The following is a 20926-nucleotide window of genomic DNA, read 5'->3' on the forward strand; positions in this document are numbered from 1 at the left end:
AATCCATCCAAGTATGGTATGGCTTAAAATGACCAAGTTAAAACTGAGCCACATGCTTTTGTTTAAATACAGATGGTCAGGTTTGGTTTATACATACAGAGCCAACTGCTGATACAAAGTGGAGCCCTATACATATAAACCAGCAAATCCATTTTAGAGCCAGAGTTTGAAAGAGTCTATATAAATGTAAATTACTGACCAAAGGGAGCATAAAATCCATGGATGTGAAAATGAAACTACTATCGTCCTTCATCCAGCTCCAATTGGCCAGTGTGGGCGCACATGGCTTTCTCTCATCTGGGGAGTCTCTGGAGCATGGATTTAGCTGAGCTTCTGTGTGCCAGCCTTTCAGCTGGCAGTGATCGGGTGACCTGTGTTTCCTCTGTGGTTGTTTGTCAAAGCCGGGGATGGGGGGTGGGGGCGGGGCTCAGATCTTGCAGAGACACTGAGTCTTCATGCCTCTGACTTGTCACCGCTAGCAAGACTTTGATCCCTTGGATTCTCCAGCGGGAGTCTTCCAAGCAAATGCTGGGAGTGGCTTGGCCCTGTAATTCGGCCTCATGGCCAGTAGGCCAGCTTTGTCCAGGCCCAACACGGAGCTCTGGTTGGGAACGAAATGCTTCTGCAAGCTGCATTAACTCTCTTACACCACCGATGTTTGCTGCATGGGGGGGCCTGCAACAGCCATTCCCTAAATGGGACTCTGGAGCATGAAAAAACCTAAAGAGAGCTTCTCCAAGGCCACTTCGTTCCCAACAAGGGAGGATGTGGCTCAACAGGGGTAGGGGATTTAGGGACTGAAAGAGCATGCCTGCTAACTGCTTGGGGCTTCATGCAGGAAGAACCCAGGGCAGAACAATCTAGCTAAACGAAATTGTTTTCTTCCTTTCCAACCACGGTATATTAATTGGGTACAAATCAGTCCACTTAATGCCAATTGACATTAAGCAATTTACCATTTGATGGCAATTGAAAACCCATGCTTACTGCTCCAAACCCTCTTGATTGTTCCAAACAAATTTCCTATCCTAAAGTGGAAATGGATTTAATTTGATCTCCTCAGTCTGTTCACCATTATGTGTAAAACAGCGGCATTGGTATCAGGAAATCAGCAGCTACCTGAGCAGTGTTCAAAATGAAGGCTCTCCGCCAATGGGAAACATCCGCAAGGCAGAGTCACTACGCAGGTGCAGGTATGGCCGTAGACCTGGGGTAGCGTTGTTGTTCTTTGCTGTTGTTGCTGACTCATTGTGCTGATTTTTTTTTTTTTTCCTTTTCCTTAACACCAGAGAAGCTTAGAGTCAAGAAAAGTCTTAGAAAGAATCGAGTTCCATTCTGTTACTTCTCCAATGAGAAAGCAGAGGCCTAAGGAAGTTACGTGACTTGCCCAGATAGTTAAGAACACTGATCTGTTCTCTCCTCATTCCTGTGGCTTCCTTTTTTCTCTTAAATCCCTACTCCCAACCCCCGGCCCAGAAACCCAGCTCAGAGCTCTGTGGGCAGAAAGGTAATAGGAAGAATGTGCGGTCTTATAACCCAAGGACTTGAGTTCATGTTACGCGTCTGTGTCACTTCACTTCTCGGGGTTTCAGTCTCTCTATCAGTGAAAGGGGAAGAAAGATCCACATCTCCCAGTGTTTTGACAAGGACTGGATGAAATAATTTACACAAAAGCACTTACACAAGAGGGACATGACATTTATGATATTGTCTGACTGCAGCCCAGCCTAGACAGGAGACGGGCTGAACAGGTCACAGGCTGAAAGTCGGGCAAGGAACAAACTTTGAGCAATTGACAATATTGACAATAAAAGCTGTAACACCCGGTACTCTCTGCTCTTACTCGAAACCGATCAAAGATTACCGATTCGAAGGCTAAAAATACTTGCAGATGTTTGGCATGGCTGTGGTTAGCTTTTTGACTTTTGGAGCAAGTAACATCTAGTGATATTTGTTCCACTTGTTTTTCTTTTAACTAAGTTGTCAGCATATTATTGGAAAGCTTTTTTAAAATTCTGAAGATCTATTTTGCAGAAAGATATCTAATCATGTATCTGAACAAATTTGTAAACATGGCCTTATGGACCTGCCCTATCATTACGCTTTCCAGTGAAACGCACAGGGCCCTACCCTCTATCCTGCTGGCAGTCTACCCAAGACCTTTATGAAAGTGTTTACAGAAATCCATGCCAATGACACACTCACAAGTATAGACATAAATGGAACAACACAAAGTCAGGTCATAGAAAAAAACCCGGACTAGGGGACCCCAAGGTTTGCTTCCTATTAGCTATGTGACTTGGAGCAAGTCACTTTACCTCTCTGAGTTTCTAAGAGGCCAAACAGGGATAAGTCACAATATCAAACGCAGGATTAAATGGGATCGCGTCATCTGGTCTCAGCTCAAATGTCCCCTGCACTGAGGGGCAACAGAGGGTGCTGCGAGGTGTCACTCCGTTCCCCCCCTTTCGGGACTAAGGCGTCATTCCCGTTCCCGTAGCTGCTGGGAGTGTTGGCAGCTGACAACCCACAGCTGGGGCCTCTCACAGATTGCCCTCACCCGTGCCCCACGCCCCCAAGGCAACCCATGTACAATTCTGGCCACTAAGAGCATCTAAAGGCCAGCCCTCTAGCTCCGGCTCGGGGTTCTCAGCTCCAAAGTTCCCCGTGGCTTTGGAGACTGAGGCTTTGCTGCGACTCTGTAACAGCCAAACTACTCCCTCTTCCAAATCCCGTTGCCTGCACTCCCCCATGGGTGCTGACCCGAAAAGAGCTCCACGATAAACTCCCTATACGGTAATCCCCATCTCAGAGCTGTCTTCCTGATGAACCAGCCCGTGCCAGGGCCCCACCCGGTCACTCCAGATGATGCGAAACCACTCCTCCTCTGGTCACTCTCCATCCGTTTGCTCTTGTCACTGTCTGAAAACACCATTTACCTGCACATGTATTGTCTGCCTCCCTGCTCTTATTACATACGCTCCCTGAGGGTAGGGACCTCGTGCGTCTTGCCCACTGCTATGTCCCTGGGACCAAGCATGCACTTGGCACTCCTTAAATATTGTCAAATAAAAGAATATCAGACGTTAAGAGCTTCTAGTCCAGGAAATACAATGAGGTGAGCTTATATGTTTTTAAGAACTCAATTTGTGCTTCAGGAAGGATGAATTAAGGATCGTTAATAAATAGGCTGAAGGACTCATCCAGTGAATCACTTATCAACAAATTAATGCATCCTGCCTCGGTTAACATTTCTGTTCACAAACTAATGGCATAGTTATTTAACTGTCTCCATTATGGGCCCTCTATATATCCAAAGAATACATTTAAACATTTAAAAAATGGAATGCAATACAGTGTGTTTGTAGACACCAGCAAATCCCATTTGGATAAACTAACAGCTCATAACTTAGGAAACAGCTATCAGTAAAATGAACAGATTATTAGTTCAAACAGTGTTGTCATCAGCAAGAGGGATTCATGTGTTGATCCTGGTAAGGTTCTGGGTCGTGAAGGCGACAAGTCAGGAGATCTGGGCTCTCGTCCAAACTTTGCCTCTAACTCCCCAAGTGACCCAGGTCAAGTCACTGCACCTCTCTGGTTCTGAGTGTTCTCATCTGTGAAATGAGAACAATGCTTTCTACCATCCCTTGTAACGTTGAAACACTGCATGCCTCTCTTTGCTGATTGAGGTGCATCAAGGATACACTGATGTCTCTACTACCAACTATCTCTAGGATAAGGCTAAAAGATAACCTACAGGATAAGTAAAAAATCTGTTCTGAATTTCCCGTCATACTTAAACTGATTTTTCATGAGATTGGATTAAAAACTAAAAAGGCAAATAAGCTGGAAACCAACGGATGATAGAATGCATACGACTATCTTTGATCTACAGGATAAGGTCTGTTTTTCCAGGCCACGAGAGGCAGTGTTTTTAAGAATGGCTCCTCCGGGAATGCCCAGGTGGCTCAGTCGGTTAAGTGCCTGCCTTCAGTTCAGGTCATGATCCTGAGGTCCTGAGATCGAGCCCCAAGTCAGGAGGGAGTCTGCTTCTCCCTCTCCCTCTGCCCTACCCCCTGCTAAAGCTTCCCCACTCTCTCTCTCAAACAGATAAATAAAATCTTAAAAAAAAAAAAAAAAAGAATGGTTCCTCCAGAAATCTTTTGAGAAATGTAATGGTCTCTTTTTCTCAATTGTGTGAACTAAATGAGGAGGTAGCAGACCCCATCTGCTCTCACATTTTATATTGAACACTAGCTCAGAAAATTATGACCTCTGCTTCCTTCATGGCTCTTTGCTCCACAACTTCTCTCTCGCTTCCTCCCCCATCCTCGCATTGTGGGCACCCTTCAAGGTTCCATCCTCTGCCCTCTTGCCTGTGTACTCACCCCGGATGATGACCTCATCCACCTACACAGTCCGGTTACTGCCAACGACTCCTGTGGCCGTATCTCTAGCCATGACATGGCAATTTCTAGATCAAATTCCTAATTGCATACTGGACAGTTTCACTGGCTATCGTAACATCTCAAACTCATATCTTTCCATAAACTTAACTTTTTTATCATTCATATTTATTTTACACCGTTCCCAATCCTCACTTTCTTCACTTCGTTTGTGGTGGGACTCATATTCAGGCTCTTGCTTCCCAACTCTGTTTCACAAAATCCTTGCCTTTTTCCTTTTCACTGTCTTCTGCCTATGCCCCATTTCCACTGCTCCCACCCTAGTAGAGGTCTCGAAGAGGATGACCCATTCAGTAATTAACTCTCCTGTTACTATTCTAAAGTTGAAATAAGCAACAGTCAGGAAAAGCATAAGCCTAACTCACTTACAGACATAGATAAGGCAATGTGAAAGAAATTATTAGGCAATGTGAAAGAAATCAAACGATGAATAAAAAAGACCTTATGATCAAGTTGGGGGAATGCCAAGAATTTATATATGGCTTAACATTTGAAGTTTGATTAACATACTACATTGCATTAACAGACTAAAGGAGAAAAACCATATGCTAATACCCACAGGTCCATAGACACAGAAAAATATTAAAAATCGATAAAATTCAACACTCATTTGTAATTTAAAAAGAAAAAAAACTTAGCAAACTAAGAATACAAGGGATTTTTTTACATCTACCAGAAACTTCTCTGAGACATCATTTTTTAATGATCAAATGTTTAAAGTTTTATAGGAAAGTTGCAGAAATCCCCATTATCAACACATCTGTCTTTATAATAGAAGTCCTGAGCAAGACAGTAAGAAAAGTCAAAGAAATAGTAGGTACAAGGATTGAAAAGAAAAGCAAAATTGTTAATACTTGCAGTTGACGTGATTTCCTACATGAAACAATAAAAGAATCGATAGGAAAAAAACAATAGATTTACTATTGTTGTATATAGCATAAACACACAAAAATTAATTGCCTTCCCTTATAAATTCAGCAAAAAAATTTTAATGTAATTTTACAAATACCATTTACAACACCCAGTATAAAGGAACCAAATAATTAGCCTCACAGATAATGTATAAAATCTTTAAGGATAAAATGATATAACATTATTGAAAAGATATTTTAAAAACCTAAACAGGGGCGCCTGGGTAGCGCAGTCTTTAAGCGTCTGCCTTCGGCTCAGGGCGTGATCCCGGCGTTCCGGGATCAAGTCCCACATCGGGCTTCTCCGCTGGGAGCCTGCTTCTTCCTCTCCCACTCCCCCTGCTTGTGTTCCCTCTCTCGCTGGCTGTCTCTCTGTCGCATAAATAAATAAAATCTTTTAAAAAATAACAATAATAAAATAAAAACCTAAACAAATAGAAAGATGTACCAAGTTCATGGAAAAGAATGCTCAATATCTTACGTATGTCCATTATTCCTAAATTAATCTACGCAGTCAAAAAAATTCTAATATTCAAAGTCCTAATAGAATTTTTCATGGAACTTAAGAAGCCAAATTCTATAATTGTATGAAAGTGCAAAAGACCAAGAAAAGGCCAAGATAATCTTAAAAAACATCTGCCTTAAATGATTTCAAGACTAACACTGGAGTTGGAAAAGGGATGAAGAAATACACACACACACACACACACACACACACACACACACACACACAGAGGCTATAGGGCTCAAAAACAGATCCGTGTTTCCATGAGAAAACTTTACATATAATAGAGGAAACATTACCAATTAGGAGGAAAGGATGGGTGATTCAATAAATGGCACTAGGGTAACTAATCTCTTGAAGAAAAAAGAATGATTTCTGCCTTATTCCACACCCATTAAAAGCCATTTACAACCGCAACAAAAATATAAACATTAAAAGTTTTGGAAGACTCAGAAGAGAATATATTTATGGCTTTGTATTGCAGACGAATTCCTTAAAGACTCAAAGCATAATCTGACTATACTGAAGTCAGAATATTCTGCCCTTCAAAAGACATCATTGCAGGGACTTTTGATTATGGCGTGTTGAAGAAGTAGTTCTTCCAAAATACATATAATGCTGGACAAATTGTCAAAATCAATCATTTCAAGGCCTTAGAATTCAACCAATGGTAGACAATAAACTTGAAAACTTTATTCTTGAAAAGCTGCTAGAACTTTGGGTGAGAACAAAGGGCAGGAGGCATCTGTGGTCTTCTTGCCTGGGGCTGCTCCTATCCCTTGCCCCAGTTTGGCAGGTAAGCATTGTAGTTTTGCCAGTCCTGGGTCAGCTGCAAAACCAGGAGCTTCGTTGCCAGACAGAGCCGGCTTAATTCATAATGGTGGTTGGAGGGGTGACGTGGGGAGCCAACACCTAGGGCTTTTCCAGCTAAAAGTGGCAAATTCTGTAGGAAATAAATGGGGGAAACCCATAGCAGCTTGCTAGTCCCAGATTGCAACCTTAGTTGTGGTGAAGGGTAGACCAGTCAGATGTAATGGAGAGATCCAGGAAATAAGAAAGCCATAGAAGAGCTGAAATAGACTTCCCACACATACCTTAGTGACTGCAAAACTACAGCCCTGTGCAAGGGAGACTCAAGAAGTTCTGGAGATAAATCCAAGGGAGACTTGAGAACTGGTTGCAAGTCTACATGATTTCCCAGTGCGCCCATAGATCATTTAGCACGGGGTTAAAGCTTTACAGAATCAAGCACAATGTCTGCCCAAATCATTGGCTGACCACTAGCTGTACAGACACAGGGGTGACCTTCAGGAAACCAAGATAAAAATTAAAATAAGAATAAAAGATTTCAGCTGATACCTTAGTGACAACACACCTTAAGGGAACCCGTCTCTCCACACCCCCACCAGCTCTTGGTATTGCCAATCGTCATAATTACAGCCATTCTAGTGGGTACTTAGTGTTAGCTCATTGTGCTTTTAATTTACATGTCCTTATTGACTAATCATGCTGGGCATCTTTCCATATTCTTATTAGCCATTCACGTATCTTCTTCGGTGAAGTGTCTACTCAAATCATGTGCCCACTTTTAAAAGGTACATACACTTCTGGTGGGGATGAAAAATGGTACCACCATTTTGTAAAATATTTTAATCATTTCTTAAAGAGCGTTAAACACAGAATTAACACACAACTCCGCACTTCCACTCTGGATATCCCCCCAAAAGACATCAAAATATATATTTACCCAGAAATGTGTATGCAAATGTGCATAGCAAATTATTCACAATAGTTAAAAGCTGGAAACGATACAAATATTGAAGTAGATAAACACAATGGTAGAGCCCTACAATGGAATACTGGTCAGCAATTTAAAAAAGGAAAAACAACAGTAGTTGCTATATGCAACATCATGGATGAACTTCTAAAATATTATATCGGATGAAAGAAGCCAGATACAAAAGACTGTATATTGTATACTCCCAGTTATATGATATTTTTAGAAAAAGCAAAACCAGAGACTCAAAGCAGATCAGTAGTTGGCTGGGGCTAGGGCTGGGCCTGGGAGGTGAGATTCACCGAAAATGGCCAAGAGGAAACTTTGGAGGGTGATGAAAATGCCCTAAAATTGTAGCAATGGTTGTCCAACCATGAACTTATTAAAACACATCAATCTCTCCATTACAATGAGTAAATTTTGTGGTTTACAAATTAAGAGATCTATAAAGCTTGCTTTAAAAAAAATAAGCCATCACTGAAAAAAGAAGTCAAGTTATAGATTGGGAAAAGATATTTAAAATTTATATAATCATGGAAGGATTAGAATCCAGAATATATATGTGTGTGTGTATATATATATATATATATATATATATATATATATATATATATAACATACATATATAACACCTATAACATATATAATGTAGAAACACACACACACTCTTACAAATCAACTAGGAATAAAATACACATACCGAAAAAGAGGACATGGCAAAATGACAAACGCATTTCACAAGGAAAACCTGACCGGGCAATAATAACATCGAAAAGACAATCAATCTCATTGTAATCAAGTAAAATGTAAATTAAAACCACAATGAAGTAGCAAGTGGTGCCAGAAAAAAAATTAAAAATCTTGATCACACCAAATGTTGGCAAGGACATGGAGCAATAAGAATTCTTAAACACTGTTAGGGAGACTATAAATACACGCCATCGCTACGGAGAGCAATTTGGCAAAGTCTCTCCATGTGGAAGCTGCACACTCCTCATGACTGAGCTATTCCATTTCTACACACACACACACACACACACACACACACACCATGAAATTCTCACACATATTCCACCAGATACAAGACCGTTCATAGTAGTAGCTGGGTTTGGTGTCAGAGACCTGGATTAAATCTTGTGTAAATCATTTATTCTGAGGAGCCTCAGGCAAAAATTTCTCAAATCTCGCTCAGCTTTAATTTGTCCATTATTAAAAGGGGGGATAACCATACCTGCCCACCAGAGATAACGTGCGGATTAAAAGAGAAACATGTTTATGAAGAATGTGGCACAGTGTCTCATACTTACTATACCTTCAAAGAGTATAATCTCCCTCCTGTCTGTGTCCTAAATGAATGTTCATATTCTTACTTGACTAGAGGCAATGCCTCCATTGTAAGCAAGCCTGGAGTCCCACAGGGAAGCAAGGGGGCTCTTTCCAAACATTTAAACTCTATTTCCTCTCTTCTGGTGCCTTCCAAAGAGTGCACCATGCCATGCCTCCCGAAGACTTTAGAACCTGAAGCAAAAGGTATTTCTTGGAAAGAGGGAGGCAGGGATCCTGAGACAGTCACAAGCTTAGGAAGCCATTGATTACAGCCTTTGCTCCACCTGGATCTCAGTATGAATTAAATATAATTATGCTTGGATTAGAGTTGCATTTGTGTTCTGTTCGAATGGGTCTCGGTAGCTTTAAAGGGTAAATGTGCTTATGTACGTTCAAGGGGACACACTGATTCCTGATCCTTAAAAACTTAGAAGACCATCTTAGTTTGTCTTATAGAAAAGAAGACCGTAATGTTAAGGAGGTCAAAGTAAATATGGCGGCCCTTTCTTATTTAATTTTACGGGGACGCTCACTGCAAATGAGGTTAAAATGGGGTTGGCTTCGCAAGTGTGATGGTGCATTCTTTTATTACAAATGAATGCCAGGCTCAAAGTCTGGTTGGTCCGTGTGAGCCCTAACTAACGGGAATTGTCTATAGGAATGTGCCAGACCCAGGTCAGAACTGGGAGCCACACAGAGCCCGCAGGAATGGAGAAGGGCAGAATGCACTGGATGAAGATGGCAGAGGCTCAGACTCGAAGCCCGGCATGGTCACTGAATGGCTAAGACACCCCGAGAAAGTCCCTCACGGCCTTCAGATCTCCACACACCCAGTGATCTGCCTGCTCTGGTTCTGGGTTCTAAGACTCGTCAACTCTTTCTGGAACGCCGGTTGTAGAGGTCTATTAAGGGAGTCTATTAAGATGCCCTGAGAACAGAAAGACCTGTACTGGATATAGAAATGGGCACAAATGAGGAATGAGAGACAGGGAATGACAAGAGGAATTTAGAAGATGCATAAACATTAGAAATGGATAAAAATAGACGTGCATTTTTTAAAAAATGGCATTTAAGTGGAGTGTTCACATTTCCTCTAAATAATCCCTCCTTAAATTCAAGGAGGTCCAGGTGGGTTCCCGACTTTACAATCTGAACTCTTTTGAACGGACTGGATGCGTGACTTTGGGTCTGTCACTTGCCTTCTCTGGGTCCTCATTGTCTTCTCTGTAAAACGAGGGCTTGGGGCCAGATGGTTTCCAGGCAGAACAACTGATGAATGTAAGTTTAAGGTAAATAGCATGTCATGTATGTCTAAGCCTTGAGGGATCCGGGAGGAACCGAGGCATGGCTGGAAGTGGGCAGGGTTTCCGTCTTCGAGCCTCTCTGCCCTCCAGAGCGTGCCCCTCCCTGTCAGACTTCCCAGACCATGCTGGCGTCGCCAGAGGGCTGCTGGGAACTTCTCTGCACAGCCCTGTTCCTAAATGAACTCCCAGGAGATTGGGGGATGGAGGAGGGTGCCAGTTTAAAGCAGGTCTGATATGATCCAGGACCTGATAGGGTTTCAGCTGCCTGCTTTCTGGCAATTTGCAGAGAAATTAAAGAGATTCTTGTAGAGGTTAAATGGCTGTGGTCCTAGGGAGGGGACGCTGTTGCTTAGAAAGAAACACAAAGACGAGATTCATCTTGCTCAAGAATTATAAATAGAACAGTCAGATTAGATTCGGCAGAGGAATGGGGGCACCACGGAGGAGCCAAGTTCTCTCCGAATAAAGAGGCAAGTCTCCAAAGACTCCCAAAGCAGGCTTTCAAAAGGGGGGTGGAAAAAAAGGAAAGATGGGAAAGAAGAAGACTTCAAAAAAAAAAAAAATGGGCCTTTTCTTTTAACCCACAACTTCTTTCATGCAAGAAGGCAAAACCATCAGTTCCTGAAAGAGAGATTAAAAGTAAATTATCACCCCATAAGGAGTCGTTCCCCGTAAAAGGAATGAAGATAGTTTACTGCTCTACGGAAAATGCAAACCGCTTCCAAACTGTAGGTTAAAAACTTGGCAAAGGGAGTTGGGCCTCCCTGTGCGTCTGTCTTAGAGATGTTTATCCAGCGGATGGAGATACTGAGATGGGTCTGGTTTTCAGGTTTGTTTTTTGTTCCACATAAGGTTTCCATCAGACCCAGTCCGCAGACTGGAGCGGGCCAGGAGGCTGCAGGAGGAGGGGCCCTGATTTTCCCGCAGCAAAGCTCCGCCATCACCTTGGTAAGAACAGAGTGACCGAGCAGAGACCATGCTGGAGGCAGCACTGGGGGCTGGTGGAGGGCCTACCAGCTCCTACTGGACTCAAAAGACCTTTTTTCCAGGTCTGCTTCCAGCATTAAATGCCATATGGTCTTAGACAAGTCACTCGACCTCTCTGAGCTACAGATTCCCCATCTGGCTTACACCTACATCCCAAAGTTGTTTCAGGAAGTCGTATAAAACATAAGCTCTGTAGAAACGCCATCGGTAGTCTAGGCAAACACAGCTCCTTGCACGGGGGTCTAAGTGCTTTCTACAGAACACAGATAATGAGGACTGCTCGGTCACACTGTACGTTGCCTGTTCTCCAAGATTCCTCTTGTAAAAGGAAGTCCACAGAGGCAATGAAACAGAGATTTCAGGTTTTCAATCAAGGCGGGCTAAAGTGTGAATCCCTCCCTCCTGTCTCATTCATTAGATATAAAACATTGGAAAAAAGTTTCTTAGACTATCTGTCCCTCAGTCTACTTCACTGTAAAATGGGAATAAGGCTGGCCTCACAGGTTCCTGTGAGGATTCATGAAAATGGGAGAAAGTACGCAGATGTGCTCAATGAAGTATGGTTACTGTTGCTCCTCATCGCCCACGACCGTGGTGATCAATTTTGTTCTTTCTGGATTAAATCAGACAAGCACTCCTTGATTGATTCATATCCCTCCAGCTGCAGTTTAAGTCTTTTTGTTTTGTTAAAAAATATGTATTTTTTTTTTCTCATCATAAAAATGATACATGGGCGTATTTCCACCTCCAGGAAGATGGAGGAGACATACACTTCTCTATTCCCCTCACAAACTACAACTCGAAAACCTGGACATTACCCATAACACAAACACAAGACTCCGAAATGTGTAGAGAAGGCAGAAGGCTGGCTAGGGGCTCAGGACCCAAAGGACAAGGCAGTGTTGCATTCTCTGGGTTTTCTTTTTGCTTCATGTATGCCAGGCCCAGAGCTGAAGAAACTAAAAGCTCAGAAATGGCAACAGGCACATATTAAAAATAGCCTCAACGCGAGCCTGTTCACCCTAGCCGAAGGAGCAGGAAAGAGGCGATCTAGCAGGAGAGATGACTTTTAGACAATAATCGCTCTACTCCTGCCAAAAAGCACAGAGGACACTGTGGCTTTATCTCCACCTGTGCCAGCAAAGGCCGCGAGGAGCCTAGATTTCTAACCTAATCAGGCTGTAATGAGGCACCCCCCACCCTCATCAGGTGTTGTCAGAAAAGACCAAGTAAGAAGTTGCCCCTTTCATCCCTGGCAGGCAGTAACCCCACCTCCCCACAGGGTCACACTCCCACCCAGAATGCTGAGACACCCCATCCCATCCCCCCGGAGTAGTATCAGAGGATGACTAGTGGGGAGTCAGAACTTTCACCACTGCCCCTCTGTAAAGAAGACACCCTGCTCATGGTGTCAGTGTGACCAGATGGAGAGCAGTAACAGGGCACATCTACCCCTCTCAGCCAGCTGGGAGGTACCAGTGGAGGCCTAGAGGGGAGCCAGAATGCCATTCCCATCTGGCTATGACAACAATCCCCCATTGGATGTCAGTGAAGACTCAGCGGAGAACCTGCCCATTTCCCTCTACCTGGCAGTATCAAAAAGGGCCCTCTTTTCCCCTCTTGAAGTAGCGTCAGAGGAAGCCAGCTAAAATAGAACGTTCAAATAAGATCCAGAATATCATAACTTATACAAAAATGACCAGGTTTTAATAGAAAATTACTCATCATAACAACAACCAGAAAGACTGCAAAGGGAAAGAAGAAAAGGACACCAATAGGTGTCAACACCAACCAAGGTGACAGAGACGTTAGAACTCTCAAGTGGTTATGATAAAAATGCTTCGATGAACAACGACACACATGCTTAAAACGAGTGAGAAAGAAAGAAAGCCTCAGCAAAGAAATAGAACCCCTCAAATACACAGATGATAAAAAGAATTCAATAGAAATTTCAGAACCAAAAGTAAAATAATTAAAAACTCATGAAATATAAATGGATTAAACTCCAATTAAAACAAAGATTGGCAGAAGAGATGAAAAAAACACATGACCCAACTACATGCTGTCTACAAGAGACTCACTTTCGATCCAGAATTACAAATACATTGAAAGTGAAAGGGTGGGAAAAGATATTCCATGCAAACAGTAAGCAGAAGAAAGCAGGGGTAGCTATCCTAATACCAAACCCAACAGATTTTAAACCCCAAGAAAGGTTGCAAGGACAAAGAAGGACATTATATATTAATAAAAGGTTCGATACAGCAAGAAGATATAACAATTATAAATATATAAGCACTAGTAACAGACCAGAAAAATATATAAAGCAAAAATTGACAGAATTGAAATGAGAAATAGTTCTACAGTAATAACTGGGGACTTTAATAGGCTATTGTCAGTAACGTATGAAACAACAGAGACAAGTTGAGTAAGAAAACAGAAGACTCAAAAAACACAATAAACTAACAAGATCTAAACATGTAAACAGAACACTCTACCCAACAATAGAATATACGTTTTTCTCAACTGCACAGGGACATTTTCCAGGATGAGCCATGTTAACCCCCAAATTAATTGCCAATAGATTTTTAAAAGCAAATGCCATACAATGTATCTTCTCTGACCACAATGGGATGAAGTTAGAAATCAAAAGAAGAAAAACTGGAAAATTCACAAATTTGTTGAGATTAAGCAATACAATTTTGAACAACCAATGGGTCAAAGAAGAAACAAAGATGGGAATTTGAACATATCTTGAGATAAATGAAAACAGAACATGCCAGAACTTATGGGATATAGTGAAAGCAGTGCTAATGGGAAAATTTATAGCTAAAAATGCTCACATCAAAAAAGAAGAAAGACTTCATATCAAAAACCTAACTTTAAAACTTAAGGAACTCGAAAAAGACCAAAGCTAGCAGAAGGAAGGAAATAATAAAAATTAGAGCAGAGATAAATGAAATAGAGAATAGAAAAATCACAGAGAAAATTGACAAAACCAAAAGTTTGTTCTTTGGAAAGACCAACAAAATTGACAAACCTTTTAGCTAACCTGACTAAAAAAGAGACAAGATTTGAATTACTAAAATTAAAAGTGAAAGTGGGGACATTACTACCAAAGCTACGGAAATAAAAAGGATTTTAAGACAATCATATGCCAACAAATTGGGTAACATAGATGAAATGGACAAATTCCTAGAGATACAAAATCTAACAAGACTAAATTGTGAAATAAAAATCCTCAATAGACCTATAACTAGTGGGGCGCCTGGGTGACTCAGTCAGTTAAGCATCTGCCTTCGGCTCAGGTCATGATCCCAGGGTCCTGGGATCGAGTCCCACCTCGGGCTCCTTGCTCAGCAGAGAGCCTGCTTCTCCCTCTACCTGCCGCCCCTCCTGCTTGTGCTCTCGCTCTCTCTCTCTGACAAATAAATAAATAAAATCTTTAAATAATAATAAAAAAAAAAGACCTGTAACTAGTAGGGAAATTGAGTAAGTAATCAAAAATCTCCCAACATCAACAACAAAAAGCCCAGATCTGATGGCTTCACTGGTGAATTCTACCAAATGTTTAAAAAACATCAACTCTTCTTAAATAATAATAATAATAATAATAATAATAATAATAATAATAATAGAAAATGAGGGAACATTTCCTAACTCCATATATGAAGATAGAATTGCCCTGATGCCAGAGCCAAAGACAATACCAAATTACAGGCCAATATCTTTAAGAACATTGATGCAAAAATCCTCAACAAAGTACTAACAAACCAAATTCACCAGCATATTAAAAGAATTATATACTATGATCAAATTGGATTTATTTCTGGAACACAAAGATGGGTCAACATACAAAAATCAATCATGTAATACACCAAATTAATAGAATGAAGGAAAAAAGTAACACATTATCATTTCAACTGCTGCTGAAAAAGCATTTGATGAAGTTCAATAAATTCAATACCCTTTCATAATAAAAGCACAACACCCGAGGAACAGAAGAAAACTACTTCAACATGATAAAGTTATATGAAAACCCACAACAAATATCATACTCAATGATGAAAGACTGAAAGCTTTTTTTCTCTGATTAGAAACAAGGCAGGGATGTCCACTCTGCCACTTCCATTTGACATTGTGCTGGAAGTTCTAGCCAGAGCAATTAGGCAAGAAAACGAAATAAAAGCCATCCAAACTGGAAAGAGAAAAGTAAATATATCTATTCACAGATGATATAATTTTATCTGTAGAAAATCCTAAAGATTCCATATCAGAAAAAAACTGTCAGAACTAATAAATGAATACAGCTAAGTAGTAGGATACAAAATCAATACACAAAAGTAACTTACATTTCTATACACTAATACTGAGTAATCTGAAAAAGAAATTAATAAAACAATTATATTACAATAACATCAAAAATATTTAGGAATTAACTTAAAGAAGAAGGTAAAAGACTTACAAAATGAAAACTACATAATATTGCAGAAAGAAATTAAAGATAAATAAACAGAAAGATGTCCCATGTTCATGGATTAAAAGACTTAATATTGTTAAGATATCACTATTACCCAAAGTGACCTAAAAATTTAATGCAATCTCTATCAAAATCCCAACAATATTTTTTTCAGAAATAGAAAAACCCATGGGGCACCTGGGTGGCTCAGTCATTAAGCATCTGCCTTCAGCTCAGGGCGTGATCCCGGTGTTCTGGGATCGAGCCCCACATCAGGCTCCTCTGCTGGGAGCCTGCTTCTTCCTCTCCCACTCCCCCTGCTTGTCTCTCTCTCACTGGCTGTCTCTCTCACTGGCTGTCTCTGTGTCAAATAAATAAATAAAATCTTAAAAAAAAAAAATAGAAAAACCCATCCTAAAATTCATATAGACTCTTAAGAGACCCTAAATAGCCAAAACAATCTTGAAAAAGAGGAGCAAAGTTGGAGGACTCACATTTCCTGATATCAGAACTTACTACACACATAAATTTGATAACTCTTAGTTGAAATGGATCAATTCCTTGAGAAACAGAAACCACCACAACTCATCAAATATGAAATAAGTAATTTGAATATCCCTATAATTATTAAGGAAACTGAACTCATAACTAAGAAATTCCCCCAAAATAAATCTCTGGGCCCAGCAAGTTTCAATGGGGAGTTTTATCAAACATTTAAAAAAAGATTGACACCAATTTTACCTAATCTGTTCCAGAAAACAGAAGAGGAAACCACACCTTAAAATTTATTTTATAAAGCTAATACTACTCTGCTATTAGTCAAAGACAGTACAAAGTCAGTCAAAGATTCTGTACAAAATACAAAAAACACAAAAATAGAAAACTACAGTCCAATATCCTTCAAGAATATGAATATAAAAATTCTTATCAAAATATTATCAAATAGAATTCAGCAATTACAAGAATAATTAGTCATCCCGACCAAGTGGAGTTTATTCCAGAGATGGAAGCCGGCTCAATATTCGACTACCAATCAGTGTGGCTCATCATATGAATGGGGGGAGGTAGAATCACATAATCATAACAATTAATGCAGAAAAAGCACTTGACAAGATTTAATACCCATTCATGATTCTTTAAAAAACTCTCAGAAAAAAAAAATAGAGGTAGGGGAACTTCCTAAACTTGATAAAGACCATCTACAACAAGTCAATGGCTAACATTAAGTAGTGAAAGACTAAATGTTTTCCGCCTAAGATCAGCAATAAGATGAGGACACCTGTTCCCCCATCTTCTTCAACATCATGCTGGAAGTTCTAGATACAGTAATGCAGGGGCGCCTGGGTGGCTCAGTCAGTTAAGCATCTGCCTTCGGCTCAGGTCATGATCTCAGGGTCCTGAGATTGAGCCCTGCATCAGGCTCTTGGGTTCTCTGCTCAGTGGGGAGTCTTCTTCTCCCTCTGTTCTCCCCCCCACCGCAAATAAATAAGCAAAATCTTTTTAAAAATAAATTAAATAAATAAAAATAAATACAGTAATACAGTAGGCAAGAAAAGGAAATAAAAGACATGCAAATTGGAAACAAAGAAATAAAATTGTCTCTATCTGCAGAGAGAATACTTGTCCGTATAGAAAATTCCAAGGCTCTATGGGGCGCCTGGGTGGCTCAGTCGTTAAGCGTCTGCCTTCGGTTCAGGGCGTGATCCCAGAGTCCTGGGATCAAGCCCCACATCAGGCTCCTCCACTGGGAGACTGCTTCTTCCTCTCCCACCCCCCCCCCCCCGCCTGTGCTCCCTCTCTTGCTGGCTGTCTCTCTCCATCAAATAAATAAATAAAATCTTTAAAAAAAAAAAATTCCAAGGCTCTACTTTAAAGACTCCTAAAACTAATAAGTAAATTCAGCAACATTGCAGGGCACAAGATGAACATAAATTTTTATACGTGTAAATATATTTTATGCATTTCTATATTATATATAGATAAATGTAAATATGTTTTTCTATTTTTACACATTACCAATGAATATGTGACACTGAAATTATAATAGCATTTACAATCACTCAAAAAAATTAAATACTTAGGTGTAAATCTAACAAAACATGTACAGGTCTTATATGTTGACAACTGCAAAACAATGATGAAAGAAACTGAAGAAAATCTAAATAAATGAGTGACACATTGTATTCATGGACTGGAAAACTTAACATAGTAAAAGATGTCATTTCTTCCCCAAATTTTTGTGGCCACAGGCAAGATTATTCTAAAGTTTATACAGAAAGGCAAACTAAATAGCTAAAACGATTTTGAAAAGGGGGAATGAACGAAGGCTCAGTCCACCTGATCTCAAGACTTTTCAGACTGCTACCATAATCAAGATTGGTACTGGCAGAGGGCTAGACACATAGATCAACAGAACAGAATAAAGAACACAAAAATAGACTGACATGAATATGCCCAGCTGATTTCTGACAAAGATGCAAAAACAATTCAGTGGAGAAAAGACAAGCTTTCGACAAATGGTGCTGGAGCAGAGAAGGAGAAGGGAAGGTGAGGGAGGGGGAGGGGCAGGGAGAGGGAGAGGGAAAAGGAGTGAGGAGGAAGAGAACCAAGACCTAAGTCTCCCTCTTTAAATAAAATTAAGTTGGGACACCTGGGTGGCTCAGTGGTTAAGCATCTGACTTGATTTCACCTCAGGTCATGATCTCAGGGTTGTGAGATCGAGCCCCGTGTCAGGCTCCACATTCAGCAGGGAATCTGCTTGAGGTTCTCTCCCTCTCCCTCTGACCCTCACTCCTCTCTCTCTCTCTCTCTCAAATGAAGAAATAAATTTTCTTAAAAAAAATTAAGTCAAAATGGATCACAGGGTTTCAACATTAAAATACTATAGAACTCTTAAAAAAAATAGGACAAAATCTTTGGAACCTGGGGTAGGCAAAAGACTCTACACTAAACATCAGAAGCACAATCCAGAAAAGGAAAAATTGATATACTGGACTTTATCAAAATTACAAACTTTTTCTTAGTGAAAGATCCTGAAAAAAGGATAAAAAGACAAGCTAGATATTGGGAAGAAATCTTTGAAAACTTCATAGCCAACAAATAACTAGTTTCTAGACTACACAAAGATCTCTCAACTCTCCGCAGCAAAAACCAGTAAACACTCCAATTAGAAAATGTACAAAAACCATGAAGAGACATTTCACTAAAGAGAAGGTGGCAAATAAGCACATGAAAATATATTAGCCATTAGGGACTCGCAAGTGAAAGCACAATGAGATAACGTTATACACCTCACCAATGCTGGTGAGAGTACAGAGAAGCTGGATCACTCCTACATTGCCGGTGGGGATGCTAAGTGGCACAGCCACTCTGGGAAAGAGTTTGGTAGTTTCTTTAACAACCAAACATACAACTACCGTATGACCCAGAACCTGCAATATGGGGCATGTAACCAGAGAAATTAAAACTTAGATTCACAAAAAACCTGGACACGAATGTTTATTGCAGTTTTATGCTTAACAATGTATTCATAATGGAGAAAAAAACTGGAAATAACCCAGATGTCCTTCTACAGGTGAATGGTTAAACAGCTTGTGGGGTATCCACACCATGGAATAATACCCAACAATAAAAAAGGAAGGAATTGTCAATACACATAAATGGACGAATCTCCAGGGCATTGCGTACTGTATGATTCCATGCTTAATATGACAACATTACAGAAATGGAGAAGAGATCAGTGGTTGGCAGAAATTATGGAGAAGGAGAAGCTCGAGGGACGTCGGTATGGCTCTAAAAGGACAGCATGAGAGACTCTTGGGATGATGGAATTCTGACTGTATCAATGTCAGTATCCTGGTTGTGATACTGTGCGATAGCTTTGTAAGATGTTACCATTGGAGAAAAATGGACCAAGGGTACATGGTACCACTCCGTGTGACCTCTTACAGCTAACTGCATGTGAATCTATAATCATCTCGAGATTGAAAGTTTAATCTTTAAAGAAGTAATCGATAATAATTTTAGGAAATCTGGAAAATACATATATAGAAACATATATAGAAAACTCACAATCGTGTATCACCACCACTCAGAGACAATGGCTTTTTAATACCCGGGCATATTTAATGGAAGTTTTACAAATCTTTCTGGGCATAAATAATTTCAAAGAAAGATAACTCTTATTCAATGGAAGAGATCCTGTGTCCCACCTTTTCAGCACAAAAATTATTTTACTTCAGAAACTCTTTCTCCTACAATGGTCTCCTATATATGTGATGGGAGATATGACATAATCTCCTATTGCTTCTGTTTATATTTTATAGGTAATATGCTTTATTAATATATATAGTTATTTTATACATATACTATATATTAAAATATATATAAATTTAATATGGAATTGGGTCACACAATTATGGAGACTGAGAAGTCGCAAGATACACAGTTGCAAGCTGGAGATCCGGGAGAGCTAACGTAGTTTCGGTCCAAAAGCCAGCAGGCTTAAGACCCAAGAAGAGCCAGTGTGTTAGTTCAAGTCCAAAGGTAGGAAAAGATCAATACCTCAGCTCAAGGCAGGCAGGCATCAGTTTCCTCTAACTCATGAGAGGATCAGCTTTTTGTTCAGTCCAGGCCTTCAACTGATTGCATGAGGCCCACCCACATTAGGCAATCTGATTTACTCAGTCTACTGATTCAAATGTTAATCTCATCCAGAAAGCTCACAGACACTCAGAATAACATTTGACCAACGATCTGGGCACCCTATAGCCCAAGTCGACACACAAAATTAACCATCACATGACCTGATGTCATTCTCTGCCCCATCAGGGAATCACCAACCCTCCTCTCCCAACACTTCAACTGATTTCCTGAAAGATTTCTCATCTAAATAGGAAGAAGACCAAATTCTGCTTTTGCTTTACAAGAACCAGTGAGCTCATAGTAGGGATGCTGTGGAACTTGGCTGTAGTATTTTTCTGACAAATATCCTACATCTGGAGTGTACCCCAAGGGAGTTAGTAAGTGGTCATACCAGGGTGAAAGTACCCCAGAGGGAATGGAGTGTTAGTTTTGTGATGTAGGAGAGGAATGATATGATTCAATGGAAAAACTATGGTGCGTGCACACACACACGCGTGCATGCACACACACACGCGTGCACACACACACACACAAACGGGAGCTTGGG

The sequence above is a fragment of the Ursus americanus genome, chromosome 16 (genome assembly GCF_024610735.1).
Source record: "Ursus americanus isolate L20-20 chromosome 16, mUrsAme1.1.p, whole genome shotgun sequence".
NCBI lineage: Eukaryota > Metazoa > Chordata > Mammalia > Carnivora > Ursidae > Ursus > Ursus americanus.